The sequence below is a fragment of the Drosophila biarmipes genome, unplaced genomic scaffold (assembly GCF_025231255.1).
Source record: "Drosophila biarmipes strain raj3 unplaced genomic scaffold, RU_DBia_V1.1 ptg000008l, whole genome shotgun sequence".
Classification (NCBI taxonomy): Eukaryota; Metazoa; Arthropoda; class Insecta; order Diptera; family Drosophilidae; genus Drosophila; species Drosophila biarmipes.
The window spans coordinates 828,175-846,879 of NW_026114529.1; the positions used below are offsets into that span (position 1 = coordinate 828,175).

Genomic DNA, 18,705 nt, shown 5'->3' on the forward strand with positions numbered 1-18,705 from the left:
CAGCTGTTTTATACCCTTGCAAAAGTTTGCAAGGCTGTAAAGGAGACGTTTTCGAGCCCATAAAGTATGTATATTCTTGATCTGCGTCACTAGGCGAGTCGATCTAGCGATGTCCGTCTGTCCGTCCGTCTGTCTGCCCGTTGGCTGGTTGTTTTTCCTTGGTTGTTGGTTCGATGTTGTGGAGCTCTCGGGTGGCTCAGGTTCAGGATGACGTTGCGGAACGGTTGACGGAGTAACCGGTTCATCTTCTTGTTGTTGTGGTGGTTTCTTTGAAGAGGGCGGAATATTTGTAAGCACCTGTGAGAAGCAAGGTATTTAGTAACTGCTACTTGGACTGGTATACCGTCTTTGAGGTTTTTCTTGACTGAGAACTTAAACGTTTGAACGAAACGCTCTGCTAATCCATTGGATGCTGGATGGAACGGCGATGTATGACCAAACGCATGTTATACTCGGGAACACTTGAGTAATTAAGGCTTATTCAACAGCGAGTATGTAGTGGCGTTGATCACGGACGCTGTGGCTCCGGAATCCATTTGGAATGATATCACTTTGCTTTGTATTTCAAGATCTATAAGAATCTTGTTCTGCTGACACTTGACTTGACCTGTAAGACTGTTTACAGCTTCAATCCTTTCGATTTCGGATTTTCGACTTTTTTTGCATTTTCCATTTGTTTATGTCTTGCTTCGACATGCATATAACAGCTATAAGTTCTTTTCTACCGCACTTGTGACATACGCGAAACTTGCACTTCTTTCTGGCATGATTGTGTCCACAACCAGAGCATGATTTTATCGAACTTTTGTTTGATTTGGCATCACTTTCACAACTACCAAGGAATGTTTTTTTTATAGGTGTGAACTGCGTATATTGGGTCTTGCTTTGGTACTGTTTCTTTGAAGGCTGCCACCGTTTTTGTAGTAGTCTCATAGGTTTCTGCAACTAGAGAAGAGTTGGCTGGGACTTGTGAAGAGCAGATACACGGACGGCATCGTATGGTGTATGTACTATGATCTGATCTCGAATCATTTCATTTACATAGTTAGAAGAACAACCGTTGGCATTACAGACGAATTCGCATTCCCGCGAGCGATCCCGCGCAAATCGGCAACCCACTCTCTGTGCGTTTCTGAATGCTTCATCTCCCTCTTAAAAAACTCATAGCGAGCAGCAACAACGTGTCGTTTTGTTGTGAAATGTTCCGTTAACTTGTCTGTGAGTTGCATGTATGTGTACGTGTTCAAATTGTTGCTCCCGAACAGATTTTTTAATAGTTCGAATATGTTTATGCTACACCACGAAAGCAAATAAGCCTTTTGCTTTATTTCTGCACTAACCGAATACGCGTTAAAATGCTGGGTTAACTGTTCAAGGTAAGACTCCCAGTTTTGATTGTCTTTGTCGAATTTGCAGAACGGAGGACACGCAGATAATTCACCCGTGTGGCTTGAATCACCCTGCCCTGGAGAAGCGTTTCTATCCAGAAACGCCCTGAGTTCTATTTCAGACTGCTTATTGTATGCGAAGCTTACAAAGTTTCCAGATTCTTAAAGTACTACATAGAAGGTGTATAGAATGGAGAAATACAAAACAGATGTGAGATTGACAATATATAACAGCTCCCATAGGAACTATCGGGGAAAAAATTGTAAAAAAAATATTTCTTCGGTGTTTTTTGACATATAACCTTCTAATCTTGGAACACCCATTTTTTAATTAGTTTTGAATTTCGAATTAAATTTTTTCAAAATCAGACGACTATATCATATAGCTGCCAAAGGCACGACTGGAAAATTGGTGGTAAAATAAAGTACAAAAATTATATCTTTGGTGTTTTTTGACAAATAACCTCCTGCGCTTGGATATAACATTTTTTAATTAGTTCTAAATTTCGAATTAAATTTTATCAAAATCAGACGACTATATCATAAAGCTGCCATATAAACAATCGGATAATATAAAAAAAATATATCTTTGGGGTTTTACAACATATAACCTTATAAGCTTGGAAATAACATCAATAACATTTTAATAAATAAAATTTAAATGTCATAGGAACGAAAGGAAAATTGGTGGGACAATAATATGAAAAAAAGAATTCTAGTTTTGGGGCTTTTTGACAAGTTATCTTATAATATTGGGAATATCATTTTTATATTTTTAATAATTTCGAATTCAATTTAACAAAAGTCGGACTACTCTTACATATAGATGTCAAAAAATTGGTCTGAAAAAAATAATCAAATAATTTTTTTTGGCCAAAGCTTTATCTATTAAAAATATTAACTTACACAATACTGTTCGCAGGCGAAGGAAGTTTTTAAGGTGGGTCAGATGGGTCAAAACCTTGTTCAGATGCTTGACCCTCTCCGTAGTAAGATTCTTTAGTCCTGACTGGTCCCAGGTAGCTACATATTTTAATATGTACGGTTGGCGATATACCATTAGGTTGTAGGGGAAAACATTTGGTGAGCAATTGTCTTCTTGTTTCCAAAAACTATACTTTGTTTGCCCTTTCCATTGGACCCATTCCATTGCTTGCTTGCTTTGCCATTTTGCTTTGGAAAATCAAGAGAAGTTGACTTGAGCCTTCATCATTGTTATACAGCTTCCAAAACTCATAGGCAGTTTTTTCAGGAGTTAAACCTTTCAATTTGCTTCCATCATTTCCCATTGTTACCGCTAATTTTTTCTACAGCCCAATGTGACCACGACAGTTAAGTATTATCTTTATATCCTGTTCAGACAGAGACGGAAATATATCAATATTTTTCCTCTTAAAAAAATATAACAATCGTGAAGTTATTTGGGCAAAAAGAGTCGTTATTGATATTTTTCAGTTGATATTTTCGATATTTTAGGATTTATGTCTTAAGCCAGAAAATAAGAAGGAAAGGTGTGAAAATAAGTTCGGGATACATATATCATTACATGCCGTATTTTAAAAGCGTATTATTTATTAATTCATGGAATTCGTACTTAATGCTTTTTATAATTAATTAGAAAACAAATTAATTTATTGATTTGTTAAGAGAAGGTATGAATATTAGTTGTTTTTTCAATTCACTTTTTAAATAAAAAATAGTCTATTGCTTCACAAATAGCTCTTATTTGCAGTTCAAGGCGGATGAAATCAAATATTACAATTTATTTTTTTATTATACAAATTTACAGCATCAGGAAACCCTTATTAAATTTTAGCTGAATAATAAAATATATCAAAAATACTCGATATATCGATTTTTATATTCATTAATATCATTGAGTGATATTTTTTACACAGCAAATATCATCAATGCGATGTTTTTTCAAAATCCAACAACCATAGTACTCGGAGGAGCTTAAGAAGTACCAAATTTAGCGAGTGAAGATCGACTAAGAGTTACATTTGTCGAAATATGTGAGGTGTGCCAGAAGATTTAAAAGTTTACCCAGAATACACATACCTGGTATTTTTTCTGCTATTTCCTTAGCTCATCTAATTACTTTTAACCTCGCGGTTTTTGTCAATGTGAGTATTAGGGTTTTATTTCGAAGGAAGCCGTCGGCCACGAACCAAAGAATACATTTTATTACTTGCTGTGTGTGTGCAGAATTAGCTAAGACGCAAAGACGCCTCTAGAAAGTCACTACAGATTAGAAAGGAAGCCAAGGTTTTACCCATTATTGTGGGACTTAAAAATATCACAACAGGCTAAATCTGCAGAATAGTGTAAGTCCTAGAGAAAATCCAAACAAAAAAGCTTTTTGAATATGGGCATGACCAGTAGCTACTAACTAACTATTATTTTAGCAGAGCCCCCAATGAGGTAGACTAGGAAAACCCGAAACATCACGCAGGATCAACCAGCTACATAACACATATGTACTTTAACTAATTAATACAACTCTTATAGATGTTCTGCCATCTTGAACGGTATCGATTTTGAATGGCCATCTAGCAAGAGTATGATTTTTCGAAAATTCACGATATGTTTTAGAACAGGGCCATAACAGAACAGTGAGAGATAAGAGAACGGCTTGACCAATCTCGCTGATAAAATGTGTAAGTGAATTTGTTATTTTCATATTATTTAAGAGGGAAGCCTGCTTTAAAAACCTCATAAACGACTTGTTCTCAAATTTTTCGGAAACAAAAAAAAATATTCGATTAAAAATAAACATTCAGGTTTCATTGTTTTATATTTCAACAGTCTTCTAATTTTTTTTTAATATTAAATATGGTCTTGTACCTGGTACAAACGTGTCGCCTTGCGGCGGGAAAGATGCGGTTCGCTATTTCTTCCCAAAACAAAATAATTAAAAAATGTTTTATTTTTAATAGTCTAGCTTTTAGTTAAACCTAAAAAAATTGAGCAAAAACAAAAGAATTCGGCATTTTTCAATTCACTTTACGTGGTTTTAAAAGTGGTTGAACTAAAACTTTCTAAAGTTTTTTTTAGTATCAACTAAAAGAGCAGGTTTTCCCGAATACAGTACTTTTTCCTTATCTGTTCAGCCAATTAGGTAAAATCGTAAAAATGAAAAACCGGTAAAACGCACATCAATGTTTTGCGGCTGCTTGGATACCTCCCCGATGGTTTCTTACTATTTTTAGCAGGGGGTATAATGATTTAAGTTTGCGTAGAAACGGAAGAACAGGCGGACTGACATGGCTAAATCGACTCGCCTAGTGACGCTGATCAGTCCGTTTCTATGCACACTAGTCTCTCCGTTTTAAAGCTATCGGGCTGAAACTTCCCTAAAGTCTTATTTCTATTGCAGGTAGTAGTAAGTAAGTCGGAACCAGCCGGATCGGACAACTATATCTTGTAGCTCCCATAGGAAGTATCGGGGAAAAAATTTAAAAAAAATTATATCTTTGGTGTTCTTTAACATATAACTTCCTACGCTTGGAAATAACATTTTTTATTTGGTTTTGAATTTAGAATTAAATTTTATCCAAATCGGACGACTATATCATATAGCTGTCGTAGGAACGATCGAAAAATTAGTCGGAATTCATAAAATTATTGGAAATTGGTGGGAAATTAATATGAAACAAATTATAGCTTTGAGGCTTTTTGACATATTATCTTATAATATTGGAATTATAATTTTTTATATTTTTAAGAATTTCGAATTCAATTAAATAAAAATCGGACTACTCTAACTTATAGATATCAAAAAAATAATTTTTGTTTTAATATCACTGAAGTCAGCAACAATCCTTAAAAATTTCACATGGTGTTACTAAAGTTGAATATTTCTTATAACTGCAAGGGTATACAACGTACTTTCTTGTTTTATGAATAACTTTAGAACGGTACTTTTTACAGCAAAACCGTACGTCAAAAGTTGAGTAATCTGAAGGACCCTTCTGGTGCGCTTCATCACTACGAGGACTGCCGTTCATAGTGATAATGAAATAAAAAATAGGGACGACCGCACCTTTAACAAACAAAAGTTCTGAAATCATAATTTGTAGCGAAAAATAATTTTAAATTCAAAAATTTTTCAAAACAAATTTAAGACTAATAATTAGCAACCATTGCGACGGGGGGGAACCGGTCGACCTTGATGAGGACGTAAGCCGTCGATCAGTTTTGTAAAAAAGTCTCGTAGGCTGGGATATACTCAGTCCCGCCAGGGTCTCTTTACCGAAAATATTTGTAAAGATATGGGACAAAAAGGTCTAGGACGAAAATCGGTTTGCTGGCGTGAGATGTAGAGTGCCAGCCACCGGGGTACGGAGTGAGAGAAATCTTTTATTCGGTGTCTGTAGCAGAGTGAAAAGGGTCAGCGGTAACGCGCATTTGGGCCTGGCTCATAGCATTCGCTACGAGAAGGCCGAGAAAGAGGGGATCGATTATGGAGATAACTTTTCCCTAGGGCAGAATTTATGGCCTAAAATCTAGGCATTTGTCTTAGAATATCTATATTTATGCGTGGCCAGCTTGATTGGATTCTTTTCCTACGAGTTGTATTAAAATCAGGCGAGAAATATTTTATATTTATTAGAGCATTTTTATTCCTTGGTTCATGTTTTTCTCAGTGCTCGCAGGCTAACGGGTTAGGTTAGGTCATGGTTTATAATTTCTAGCCTACTCCGGGAGAAGCCGCATCGAGGCCTTCGAGAAGTTTCTCATTGCACGGGACCCTCGCTGGCCAAAATGCGGTTCACTCCACTCACTCACCCGTCTCGCTCTCACGCACACACACACGCGTGACTCCGGGTGCTCCGCCGCTGGTCCTGGGCCGTCACACTCTCCTCGAGGTCGTCTAGGTAAACTCCTTCCGGGGTCACTTGGCACCAGTCACTCGACTGTTGTCCACTTCTGATCCCGTGCGCCGCCTTTGCAAGAGACCCGCTTCTCGTGATCCCGTTCGCCGCCTTTGCAAAGTGACTCCTCGCACTTCTGGTCCGGTGCACCGCGTTTTCCAAAAGAACCCTGCTCGCACTTCTGGTCCGGTGCGCTGCGTTTTCCCAAAGAGCCCTGCTCGCACTTCTGGTCCGGTGCGCTGCGTTTTCCCAAAGAGCCCTGCTCGCACTTCCGGTCCGGTGCGTCGCGTTTTCAAAGTCACAGATTCAAGCTTTGCCGCCGCGTTTTGTTCAAGTTTTCGGCTGCTCTGGGTTTTTTCCACTTGTCGAAGTTTCGGTACTCTTTTTCTCTCGGTCTTCCCTTGGCGGCGCTGGCTGCTGTTGTTTTCAGCGACGCTGGCTGCCGATGTTGTTGGCGCTGGCGGCCGATGTTGTGGGCGCTATTTGTAAGGGGTCAAACGACTCCTCACATCCCCCTCCTACTTCGGGGGGCGTTTAAAAAAATGGTGATCCGGTCGGTTTTTTTTTTTTTTGTGATGTGTACCCGGAATTCCTCTGCCGGATAGTCAATGACGACCCCGTTCGGGCCCGCGTCTTCTAAGGTGGCCGTGGGTTGCGTCGCCATGCGCCACAGGTGAGACGGGTTGTCCGAAGCCATGTCTGTAGGGGAGAACAAAGGGTATTAGTGCTTTGTTTTAACGATTACTAACTGGGTTTTAATTGTTTAGTTAGTAATCCTGGGGAAAACAAAAGGTTCTCTACAGTGGCACTGGGAGCGTTGAGTTCCCACTAGGGAAGTGGAACGTTGGGAAGGCGCACCCTCCTCCAAGTGGCCCCTCTGACTCAAACATTGGCTCCTGTCGCAGTGTTCCTGGTTGGCTCTCGCCTCGGCCAGATCGAGCGTCACTCGTTGGCTTGTTTGTGGCAAGTTCGTTGCTAATGTGCCGTCTTCCTACGGACTTCTGGCGCTGCTGCTGCGCTACTATCTTCGTGTATGCTTCCGTCGTCTGCGGGTATCCTTGGATGCTTCTCTGCTGTTCTCGTCTTGATGTGTACATTTCTTCGTGCTGGCTTCTCCGTTGCTTCCGCCTTGATGCGGGTATTCCTTGGTTTCTCTGCTGCTTCCGCCTTCATGCGGGTATCCTTGCTTTCTCTGCTGCTTCCGCCTTGATGCGGGTATCCTTGGTTTCTCTGCTGCTCTGCTGTTGCTGTTGTTCTGCTACGGGTTTTTAGCGTCAATCGATCGCCAAACTTGCTCTGTCATCTGAATGTCTTCGTTGTCGTCCAGTCGTCTGGGTACAAGATTCTAGGTTTCTAGCTGGTTGACTAATTCCTTCAAATCTTTAGGAGATGCCGTTCTGCGTTGCCGGCTCTGGGTGTGTTGCAAGCGCACTATGGTGAGAGAAAATAACTTAATTACTTTGTACGGGCCTTCGTACTTGGGTGCTAGCTTAGCGGCAAAGTTATCCGCTGCCCTGGACAAATGATGCTGTTTTACGAAGACCAGCGATCCTAAGGTCGGTCTCCACGCACGTCGCCTGAGATCGTAATGCTTCCGCTGCTCCAACGAAGCTCTCTGAGTGTTCTCCTGTACTACCTTGAAAATGTCCCGTAGCAATTCCGCTTTCGCTTCGGGTGAACGTGGCGCTTGGCTTGGTCCTGGAGTCACTTCATCGTTCAAGGCCCCTGGGAGACGTGGCTCTCTTCCTTGGACGATGAACGCTGGACTGAAAATATCCCGTAGCTATTCCGCTTTCGCTTCGGGTGAACGTGGCGCTTGGCTTGGTCCTGGAGTCACTTCATCGTACAAGGCCCCTGGGAGACGTGGCCCTCTGCATTGGACGATGAACGCTGGACTGAATCCGGTTGAGTCTGAGATGCTGCTGTTATTTGCCAGATTCAGTTCGGGCAGAAGTTTGTCCCACGTCGTCTGCTTTTCCTCGATATACTGGGCGACCATCGTTTTAATGGTGCGATTGGCCCTTTCTGTCGGGTTCTGCTGCGGAGTATAAGGTGATGTATGTTGGATCTCCCGGCCAGTATTATCTCTGGGCGATCCGGGTGGTTGTCTTCCTGATTCCGAGGTGTCCTGCCGTGGGCTGGTCATGGCATTCCGACAGTACTCGCTGTCGGTGTTCCTTGGGCACGCACAGTTTCCAGAACAAGCCGTCAGGGCGGGATCCTCTATGCCGATATAGCTGTTGGTTCTCGTACGCGTAGTCCAGGTAATTTTCAGGCTTGTCCTGAACGAGTTTCAGCATCCGCTGATTCCATGTGCATCCCGGCTTATCCTCCTGGATCATCTGAAGTACTTCCAAAGGCTGTCGAGAAAGTGCATCTGCAACAATGTTCTGGCTCCCGCGTCGATAGGTGACGTCAAACTGGTACTGCTGCAGTTCCAACGCCCAGCGCGCTATGCGGCCGGTGGGATTATCAATCGAGTTGAGCCACTTCAAGGCGAGGTGGTCCGTTTTCACCTCGAATCGATAACCTTCCAAGTAGCATCTGAGTTTCCTGATGGCCCATAGCCAGACACTCCTTTTCTGTGGCGGAGTAGTTCTCCTCGGCGCCGATGAGGCGTCTGCTGGCGAATGCGATGACTCGTTCTTCTCCTTGGACTCGGCTTCAGGAATTTGCCAATATCCGCTCTTCAAATCGAGCGTCGATATGTACTTGGTATGGCGCAGACGCTCCAAGATATGTGTTATCCTTGGCAGCGGGTATGCATCTGAAATAGAATGGCCATTCAGTTGTCGAAAATCTACACATAGTCGCATTTCTCCAGATTTGCCCACGATTACAATAGGGGCGCTGTGGGGGCTCCGTGAAGGCTCTATACAGTCGTTGCGTAGCAGTTCGTCGACCTGCTCATCGATAATCCTCTGCATCGCGGGATTCTTCCTGTAGGAATTTGTTTACCCAGGATTCTAATTTTCCTCGCTCGGTGTTTGCTGTGATTACGCTAGTGCTCCTCCAGCGTCAGGTGTGTACCCTGGTCTGGCAGAATCCGTCGAAACGGAATTTTGTGCACGGCGTTGTCGTCTCGAGGCCCTAAAATACTGCTGGTCGGGGTGACTTGCACCTCGTTATCTGGATCGTTGTTTGCTGGAGTGAACGCGTTTGTCAAGAGAGGAGGCATAGCTAAGTCGTTGGTGGGGCTGCTTATTAGGAGAGGGTACAGCTGCAACGAAGCGCGACCGCATTGGAGAGTGGCGGACACGCCACAGAGGAAGTCCATGCCCAACAGCACGTCTTTCATGATCGAGGGGAAAACTAGCAGTGGAAAGGTGACCCAACGTTGGTCCAACCGGACTTTGGCTGCCAGAGACTTGGTTATCTCCTTGCGTGAGCCTTCCGCCAGGCTGACATGAGTGTGTACCGACCGTACGTTATGTGGCGTCCCTACACGTTGAACAACTCGTTCGTTCACGAAGCTTCTGGTAGCTGCGGTGTCTATAGTAGCGGTAAACTCCTGACCCTCGATTTGCACCTGCGCGATGATTCTGCTCGACTGAACCTGTAAGATTTCTCCTAATTCCGGGGATTCCTGTAGGCAGTCTCCGACCGCTCCCCGATGGGGCGAAGACTCCTCTCGTTTCCCGGCTGGTTACGACGGCAACACTCGAGAGTGCGTACTCCTCTGCGACCACAATCCCAACAGAAAAGGACTCTGGGATTGCGACATGTAGCTGACGGGTGACCCTCCTAGGAACAATTCCTGCAAGCAAGACTGAAATTCGGCACCATTGACATGTTCCCCACTCGAGGAACCGATTGTGAAACTGTGGCTGGGGTGGGTGGTCATCTGGCTGGTCGTGAGAAATTTTGTCGACCTGTTGGTGATGCTCCTGCATACGCTGGGATCTCGTACTCGTTCCTTCTCGGCGCTGGCTGTAGTTCGGCCAACATTCTGGCATGGCTTCCTGTGCTCCGATCGCAGGTGACCTCGTAGTTTACCGCTAAAGTGGTAAGTTGCTTCAAAGTGGTGAAGTCGTGCCTTCTTGCGTACATCTGATACTCCGGTTGGAGATTTTCATAGATCCGGTCCAACTCCTGCTACGCATTATACCCCGCTCTGTGCATTATGAGTCTGATGTTGACTAGGTATTGTTGGAAAGTCTATTCCCGACGCTGATCTCTGGTGTGGATCTCATCCTCGAGTCGCTGAGAGTACCTGGGTGGCAGAAAGAAGTCAAGAAACGCCTTCTTGAAGTTCGTCCAAGATTTTCCTAGCAGCTGTCTTGTTCGAAACCAGTGCTCAGCTGCGGCATCTTCTCCACGTCAACTTCGTATGCGGTGGCTCGTTCCTCGAGGTATTGGATGAAGGTTATGGGCAGCCAGCCGGCTCCTCATTTCCTCAACTGTTCCGGTTGCTTCCAAGGAAAACTCCTTCAGAATCGCCTCCAATTCCCGCTTCCGAAGATACGAAATCCAACACGCGCCCATATTGCTGTGAAATAATAGTTGACTGGCAAACGACAGGAAAAGTTTCGATAGGACGAGAGAAAATCTTGGACGAGGGTCAAACGATGTTCGAACTGGTTAAAATCTTCATTGAAAATTTTATTTTATTTGTCACCAAGAATTTATTGAATTATTGACGATTTAATTCCTAAATTTATCTCGACGGTGATTGAATTTTGTTCGACGACGATGTAGTTTTACATTTTTCCACGACGATGTTTTAGAGAGCTGCCGATACACGTGTTGACTCGGCGATGGTTATATGAGAAGCCCCCCACCGATGTGATCCGTTGCCTGCTCGACTCCTGATCGTGTGAGAGGTTATGTTCGATGCGTGGGTATATTTTTAAATATATAGATATTTCCCTGTTTTCTGTCCTAGAAATTTTGGGACCCTTGATATATGACTCTCCCTACGTTCCAACTTAAAAATTTCGCCTCTAAGTGACTGAACCGAAAATTTTCAAACTCCCTGTACCCAGATGGGTCTTTAGGCCATATTTAGCTCGTACGTCTGGTCCGGTGCGCTGCGTTTTCCCAAAGAGACCTAGTCAAGTTTTGCCGCCGCGTTTAGTTCAAGTTTTCGGCTGCTCTGGGTTTTTTCCACTTGTCGATGTTTCGGTACTCCTTTTCTCTAGCTCCTCCCTTGACGCGTGCCAATTTTCGGGGGTTGTTTTCCTCCTCGATCGCATGTCCTCTCTCGCTTGCTCCTGTGCGGCGCTGCACTTTTCGTGGTGAATATTTCGTTGCTCTCCTGGTGTGTGTGTGTGTGTGTGGCTACTGCTGATATGAGAGCGGAGGGGGAAAGCATAGCTTAGATAATTCTTGGTTACTAATATAACTACAAATCTTATGGTTATTGGCTAAGTTATATATTAAATGCACTGTACAAAGTTTTTTTTTTACAATGTTATTCGCGAGGGTTTTGTTTGCGTTGTTAGCCGCTGTTGTTGTTGTTGCTGGCGACGCCTTTGGGCGTTATTGTTGTCGCTAGCTGCTGTTGTTGTTGTTGCTGGCTGCTGTTGTTGTTGTCGCTGGCTGGCGTTGTTGTTGGAGCTGGCGGCCGATGTTGTTGTCGCTGGCTGCTGATGTTGTTGGCGGCGCTGGCTGCTGTTGTTGTCAGCGACGCTGGCTGCCGATGTTGTTGGCGCTGGCGGCCGATGTTGTGGGCGCTATTTGTGAGGGGTCAAACGACTCCTCACAGTTTTTAAAAACTAGTGCCTCTTAGACGTGCTGCTTTGATCTCCATCACGCCTTTGTAGTCGACACCAGTGGCAATGAATGGTCGACTAGGCGGGCTTACTTGATGAACGGGTAAGTTTCCCATAAGCTGACCGTAGTAGCTAGTCGCGTTCTGAAACAGCGAACGCATTTCTGTTTAACCATTCGAACTGATTGCTCTTCTGTCGGGGCTGACGCGTTAGATATTGCGAGTGACGTATTACTAATTCGGTGAAATGATGAGAGCTTGGCAGGATTATAGGATAACGACGTTTGTGCGACAAACTTGAATGGCGAGGTCGTCCCCTCACCCGCAAGATGCCTTCATCTAATATCGGCGACAAATTCAATAGACAATTCGGCTGCGGACGATTCGCACTCTACGATCCGCACGACGGCGGCTTCGGGGGAGTAACCTTTGATTTCAGAGATGAATCTGATGGCTGCAAAATCAAGGGTTACTCCCGCAAAGCCCCTAACTGTACCTCGAACAGAGTTCCATTCTTATACTCTACCCTTAGGTACACAGCAGCTACATAAGATGTGGAAGATCCGTCGCTAAACGCATGCAGCTGCGTTGAGGATATTGAAGATGGGGTGCTCATCTCGGCAAGTTGTCTCGAAATACTCGCCATCGCTGTACGATATTATCAGGAACCGTTTCGTCCCAGTCCAGAACCGTATACGTGCCATCTGCTTCCTATACTGAATAAGATTACCTCTTTGCGGAGGTGACTGGAATCTCGAAGTTGATCTGGTACTTAAAACAGTCCGCATTTATGAGCCAACACATTCCGAAAGCCTGTATAGGATCTGTAGTAGCCTCTGCTTCCTCAGCACCTAATCCTCTTTAGGGAATAGAAGCTGCTCATCCTGCATCATCCAGCTGTTGAATAACTCTGATACCTGTGAACGGCGTTGAAGCCGTCTCAAAGGTCAATGTCGATAACTCATAAACATTAAAATCCGCTAATACTGCGCGTATTCTGGGTGAACGTCTATATAGCAATACATCTTCTGTATAACCGCCGTGAAAGCAAAACGATATTTCCCCCAATTGAATATAACCGATGATATGTCGTTCTCCAAAGTGGGCACTATACAAAGTATGTCGTTCAATTATCTCCCGTTACTAGTTCTTGAGGAGGCATCGAACACGATTCTTTTTTTGGTCTGCGCTTCACTTGACTGCTCTCACTGCGCACAGTAGGCGCAAGCAGATTGCTCAAGTACTCCACGATCTCCTCCAAAAATTGTTTGCACCCCTCCGATTTAGCGCCATTTAATGATATCTCTCCAATACCATTGTTGAATCGAAATATGTCTTAAAGGGCAATCGTATTACGTAGCGGCCATTCGTTCGACGCGCATGAGTTTCCTGGAAACATTTTTCGCGCCACATTTCCTCCGGTTTTGCAGAGCGATCAGGAACTGACTTGACTTCTTAAAATCGCTTGAGCAATGACTCCGTGTCCAAAGTTACTCGATGACAGAGTACTTTGAAAGATTTTCCAACTCCTTCTGCTCGTCCAGATAGTATCCATCCAAAACGTGTATCTTGAGCTATGGGCTCGTCGGACAATACAATCTTTTAGGAGCCGACCCGTTGGTCGGGCTTCGCACCAGAATACGAGCCGTAGAAGTACATTTTTCGAAGAAAAATTGGATGACATCGCCGAATGACATGTGTAAGATGCGTGTGGATTTTGATCCGACCTAGACTGCATGTTGTGTGCAAACACTGCCGGCGTCACAAACTGCGGTGTATGCGATTAAGCTTGGTTCGAATGCTGATTCTGAGCCGGAACCGGGAAATGTAGCAACGCTGACCGAAAACTTGGAAGCTCTGGTTGCTGGTGCAGCGAGACAGAGCATGCGACTTTCAATACAATTTAATATCAAGCAATTGACGCATAATTTAGCCTAATTCTTGCACTTGCAACAGTCCAGCGCCAAGAACGATGGACATCGACGCAGGATGTGTTCGCCGCCACAATGATAACAAAGTTTATTTGAACGCCTTGAGTGCTTCTGTGTATTATGCACTCGCACTCGGGTCTGTTGAACCTGGGCCAGTATTAGAGTCGTACGACGAGTTTCGATTCTCAATCGCATCCAACATGAAAAGCCGGTCGTTCAGAAATGATTCCAAATCCCTATAAGATGGCTGTTAAAGAGCTGCCTTGTTGGTGCTCCCAAGCGTTGTGGGTCTCCTTGAGCAGCTTCGATGCTACGGAATACCTTAACAAGTGCTGCGAATCCCCGTTCAAGGCTGGAACGCGGCGGAAGACAGCTAGGCAAACATTTACCGCGCTTAGCATCGACATCATCGCAAATAGCCTGGCAAGTCCACACACGCACCCGCAAATTTAGACACCGACAACGAGGGGTCATTGTAAGAAAGGTGCCCCGGCAAAGGCAAACACAAAAGTATAAATTCAAAGCGTTATAATTATTCTGATTTCAAATGTACAAGTGTGCATTCAGCGTTGTTCGACCGTGCAGACTGTTGCCTCTCATTCTTCGTTCCTTTTTCTATGCTCTCGGCCTACACAGGTTTATATAAGCGATTGCTCTAAAACTATCGGGACAAGCAGTAGACTGAACACGTATATCTAACTATGGTTTCGTCAAAATACTTATACCGGCCAGTATATAATTCTCTTGCGTGTTTCGCTTTGGCTTAACTTAATGGTGATAAGGTATAGGTTGTGTTACGTAGGCATATTAGTGCCTGAGTCCTGCAAAAAAAACAAATTTGGGCCGAAGGAGAGGCGTCCGATGTTCGAGCACCATTTATGCCGGCATAAGCTTCGTCTTATTCGAGTCGTGGGATCTTGGTAAGCCTCTCTCCTCTCCAACATAACAATAATAAATATTTGAAGTGCCTGGAAAAATAATATTAGAGCGTAAATTTCGTCAGTCCACACTGCCCCACAAGCTCAGCTGTCGCTTGATCGCAAAACGATCGGGCTGTGTTTCGGCCATATTCCCTCCCCTTCACACATTCGTGTGCCAATCGATCTTCCCGGGCCGCGCAATACGATCCCCTATTGTCAAGGTTTTTCTTTCGCCTTTCGAATAATGTCATTGATCTTGACCTACTCCACTTCTTACATCAGCACATGTTAAAATTCTAGTTCACCATGGTTTCTAATTCTACTTGACAATTATTTTTATTAGCGGAGAGTATCGAATTTATCACCCACAAGGTGCGTACATTAGCAAAACGCTGAACATTAACGACTACAAACGTCGCTCAGAGTGCTTTTGAAAGGGTACGTACAACAACAAGGCTGATACTCGCCGCTGAAATATTAATAAAAGCCTATAAAAAAAAACTGTTTGGAATGCACAAATATTTATATATATGTATGCTTCAGGAATGGAACCGGGTTCCGACAAACTTACTTCCTTTTAAATCCTGTGTGATGAGATCTCGACTCTCCAGATCCTGGGTCTTGCAAAATATTATATTGGATGCACATATATTTATATATATGTATGCTTCAAGAATGGAACCCAGTTCCGACAAACTTACCCCCTTTTAAATCCTGTGTGATGAGATCTCGACTCTCCGGATCCTGGGACTTGCAAAATATTATATTGGATATATATGTAAATACGTGCACTACTCTTAAGAATACCAATTCACTTAAACACAAAAATATATATATGCCTGAAGCGCGCGTCGTCCGTAACGCTGTTGGTGGGGTAAATAAGTAGAACAAGTTGGCAAAGAATTAAAATTATTAAGCAGCCTAGACAAAGTCTACCATTTGTCCAATTCGAATGTTGGCATTGAGTTTGAGCCATTTGGAGCGCACCTGAAGCGTGTGTAAATAATCAGGCCGCCATAGCTCCCAGAACTGTTGCTTCAAGTACGTTACGCGCTGCCACCTCGTAATATAAGATGGTCTGTTCTCGTCAATTGAAGGCTCCGGTACGGACATCAAAGAGGACCCAATCAAAAAGCGCGCTGGGCTAAGCGCCTCTCCATCGTTTGGGTCTTCGGAGAGGGGCGCCATTGGTCTTGAGTTTAAGATTGCCTCCGACTCGATTGCAATCGTTTGAAGCTCCTCCTACGTTAGTCCAGCGTTGCCAGGGCCGTAGCTAGCATGGGGCAGGTGGGGCGGTGCTCCAGGGCCCCCGAAGGGAAGGGGCCCCGCCGGGGCCCCTTCTTATCGACCACTTTTTGAGTTCTGAAAAAGCCTTACCATGGCTTTCGGACTTTCTGAATGTGCTTTAAATGGATCACAAAAGTCTAACAAAATAAAAAAATTCTGAATTTTTTACAGTTTTATTAGATAATGTACAAAACAACATGTTTTCGCTTTATTTCAACATATCTCAGTATCTCATTTGGTAAATACCATTAAAAACGCCGCTTTCTCGCTTTGCACGCCGCAAAAAGGCCGTCAGCAGATTGATCTCTTACTTCAGTGAAAGATGTAAAAGTTTCAAAAATTTCTAATTTGGACGGTTTTTCTCTCTCATCGGACACAACTTTAACATAACGAAAAACTTCGCTCAATTGATCTATCTTGCTACTATCTTGAGTTGTGTCCATAATCACCGAGAAAAAAAGAGCTTCTTGCAACTCAGAAACAATGGAATCATTAACTTGTTTAGCAAGAAGAGCAATGAGTTTTTGAATACAAAGGCTCAAGTATCATACGGATTGATCAGGCATCTCCAATAGTTTTTTTAAGACAGGGTCGTATTTTGCTAATAATTCTATTACAGATAAGAAATTTTCCCTTATTACTATCTGAGAATTTGTGACTGTGTCCTCGAAAAGCTAAATTGCACGTGGCAAGCATCAACGTGACATCTAAAACTCTTTCGAGTACCTTGCGCCAAAAATTATGATTTTTCTTCAAATCCTTTTCAAGAACCTCATTCAATGTACCGTGTTTTTGCCACTGCTCGTAAACAACGCACGACAAAGCGTGGGACTGGGAATTTTCATGGAGCTTGATGCTTTCTGAAAGATGTTTCCAATCACGAAATTCTGTTACCCAAACATTTTGACTTCCGCTTGTCATTTTCTCAGGAAAAAGCCAACAGGGTTGACAGTACACACGGTCATGCTCAGTCGAATAGCATAACCAATTTCTTCTCAGTTGAAGTCCTGACTTTGCGGTGGAAAAGTAAAAATTTTTCGAGAAAAGGCGTCCGTCCTGTTTTTTATCTTTTGGAAAAGGACCCGGAGGTTGTTTTGGGCCAGACGAAATAATAGCGTGTTTGATGATTGGGTCCGTAATGACGTCAGGAAAAGTGTTCCCTGTTTTTGCACTGATAGGAGGAAGTGAATCTGTTCCTGTTGTAGCGCTCGCGCTACTCGCATCGAACGAAGGAACCTCGCAATCCCTTTCATTTTGGGATGATTCTGGCAGTGGTTGTGGTTCTGTGGCCAATGGCGATAGATTCCGAGTTGATGTACTCGCTTCAGGTTCTAAGAATTCCGTATAAAGAATTAATTTTATAATGTCAGCCTGGATCATTCATAATTTATGGAATATTTGAATTATTTCTTTATTCCAACGGGACTATTTTGGGATGAATTATAGGATTAATTGATTGATTATTTCACTGTCTCAATTTTTTTATTTATATATCAATAAAATGTTTTCTTTTTTTTCTACCTCACACTTATGTAACCTATATTTGATGAGTCTTTTTTATTATGCGAAGGGTTCATCAAATTGTTGAAAGTATTTGAAAAAAATGTTTGCACGCCTTCACATACCTTGAACAGTTCTCGTATCAAGAGACGATGCAGGCGTGGATGATAACCAATTAACGAATTTCCCGGAAATCTTTTTTGCTTCATTCTCTTTCTTTCGTTTTGCCTCTCTTTTTTTCGCTGCGCTGGGATAGATACGTTTCATCGCGCAAGTTAACAATTATATAATTGTACGCAGAATAATTATACAATTGTCTGATACTATTGTTTGTCCATAGCACCTCAATTGAGCAGCTGATTCGCGTCAATCGAGGTATCGAACAGTGTTCGCGACCACTATAGGCGCGGGAAATTCAAACGTTTCACACATAGACAACCCTAAGCGTACTTTAAAATTTGACAAAAGTTTTCCGTATAGGGGGCCCCAATTTTACTTGTTGCCCCAGGGCCCCCGAGGCTCTAGCTACGGCCCTGAGTGTTGCCCAAGTTTTTTATCATTAGGCTCTTCGTGGACTTTACTGCGACCTCCCAGAAGCCGCCAAAATGGGAAGCATGCGGAGGGATGAATTTGAACTTGAATCCCACGATCCTGCTAAACTTCTGCACATTGAATGTGTTGGCTTCGTCGAACAGCTGATGCTGCGATCGTGCAATGACGAAATTAGTTGCATTGTCACAATAAATGCGTAGTGGGATGCCTCTGCGACTGACAAAGCGCTTTAAACAGAGAATAAAATTATTAGTAGATAGCTCGAGAATAAGTTCTATGTGGATAGCTTTTGACGGAAAGCATATAAACACGGCCATGTATGTTTTATATGGCACCTTGCTTCGAATGCGGTATGATGTGGAAAATGGTCCACATAGGTCGACTCCAGTTACAAAAAAATGTCGTTGTGAATGAAAGCGATCAACTGGAAGTGATCCCATTATTTATTCCATTAAACGAGGATTGTAATGGTAACAGTGTGTGCAGCGCCGTACAATCTTTCGAGCGATTTCTCGGGCGTTTACAATCCAAGCTTAA

At 43.4% G+C, this 18,705-nt stretch overlaps 1 protein-coding gene across 1 annotated transcript in view; it reads left to right on the forward strand.

Moving 5' to 3' along the window:
- The first annotated feature begins 940 nt into the window (after nt 1-940).
- Nucleotides 941-18,705, forward strand: part of LOC127011748 (uncharacterized) — a 46,319-nt gene continuing 28,554 nt past the window's right edge. The window contains exon 1 of the mRNA XM_050889827.1: nt 941-1,003. The gene's annotated coding sequence lies outside the window, so the exon portion shown is untranslated. The remainder of the gene's footprint in view (nt 1,004-18,705) is intronic.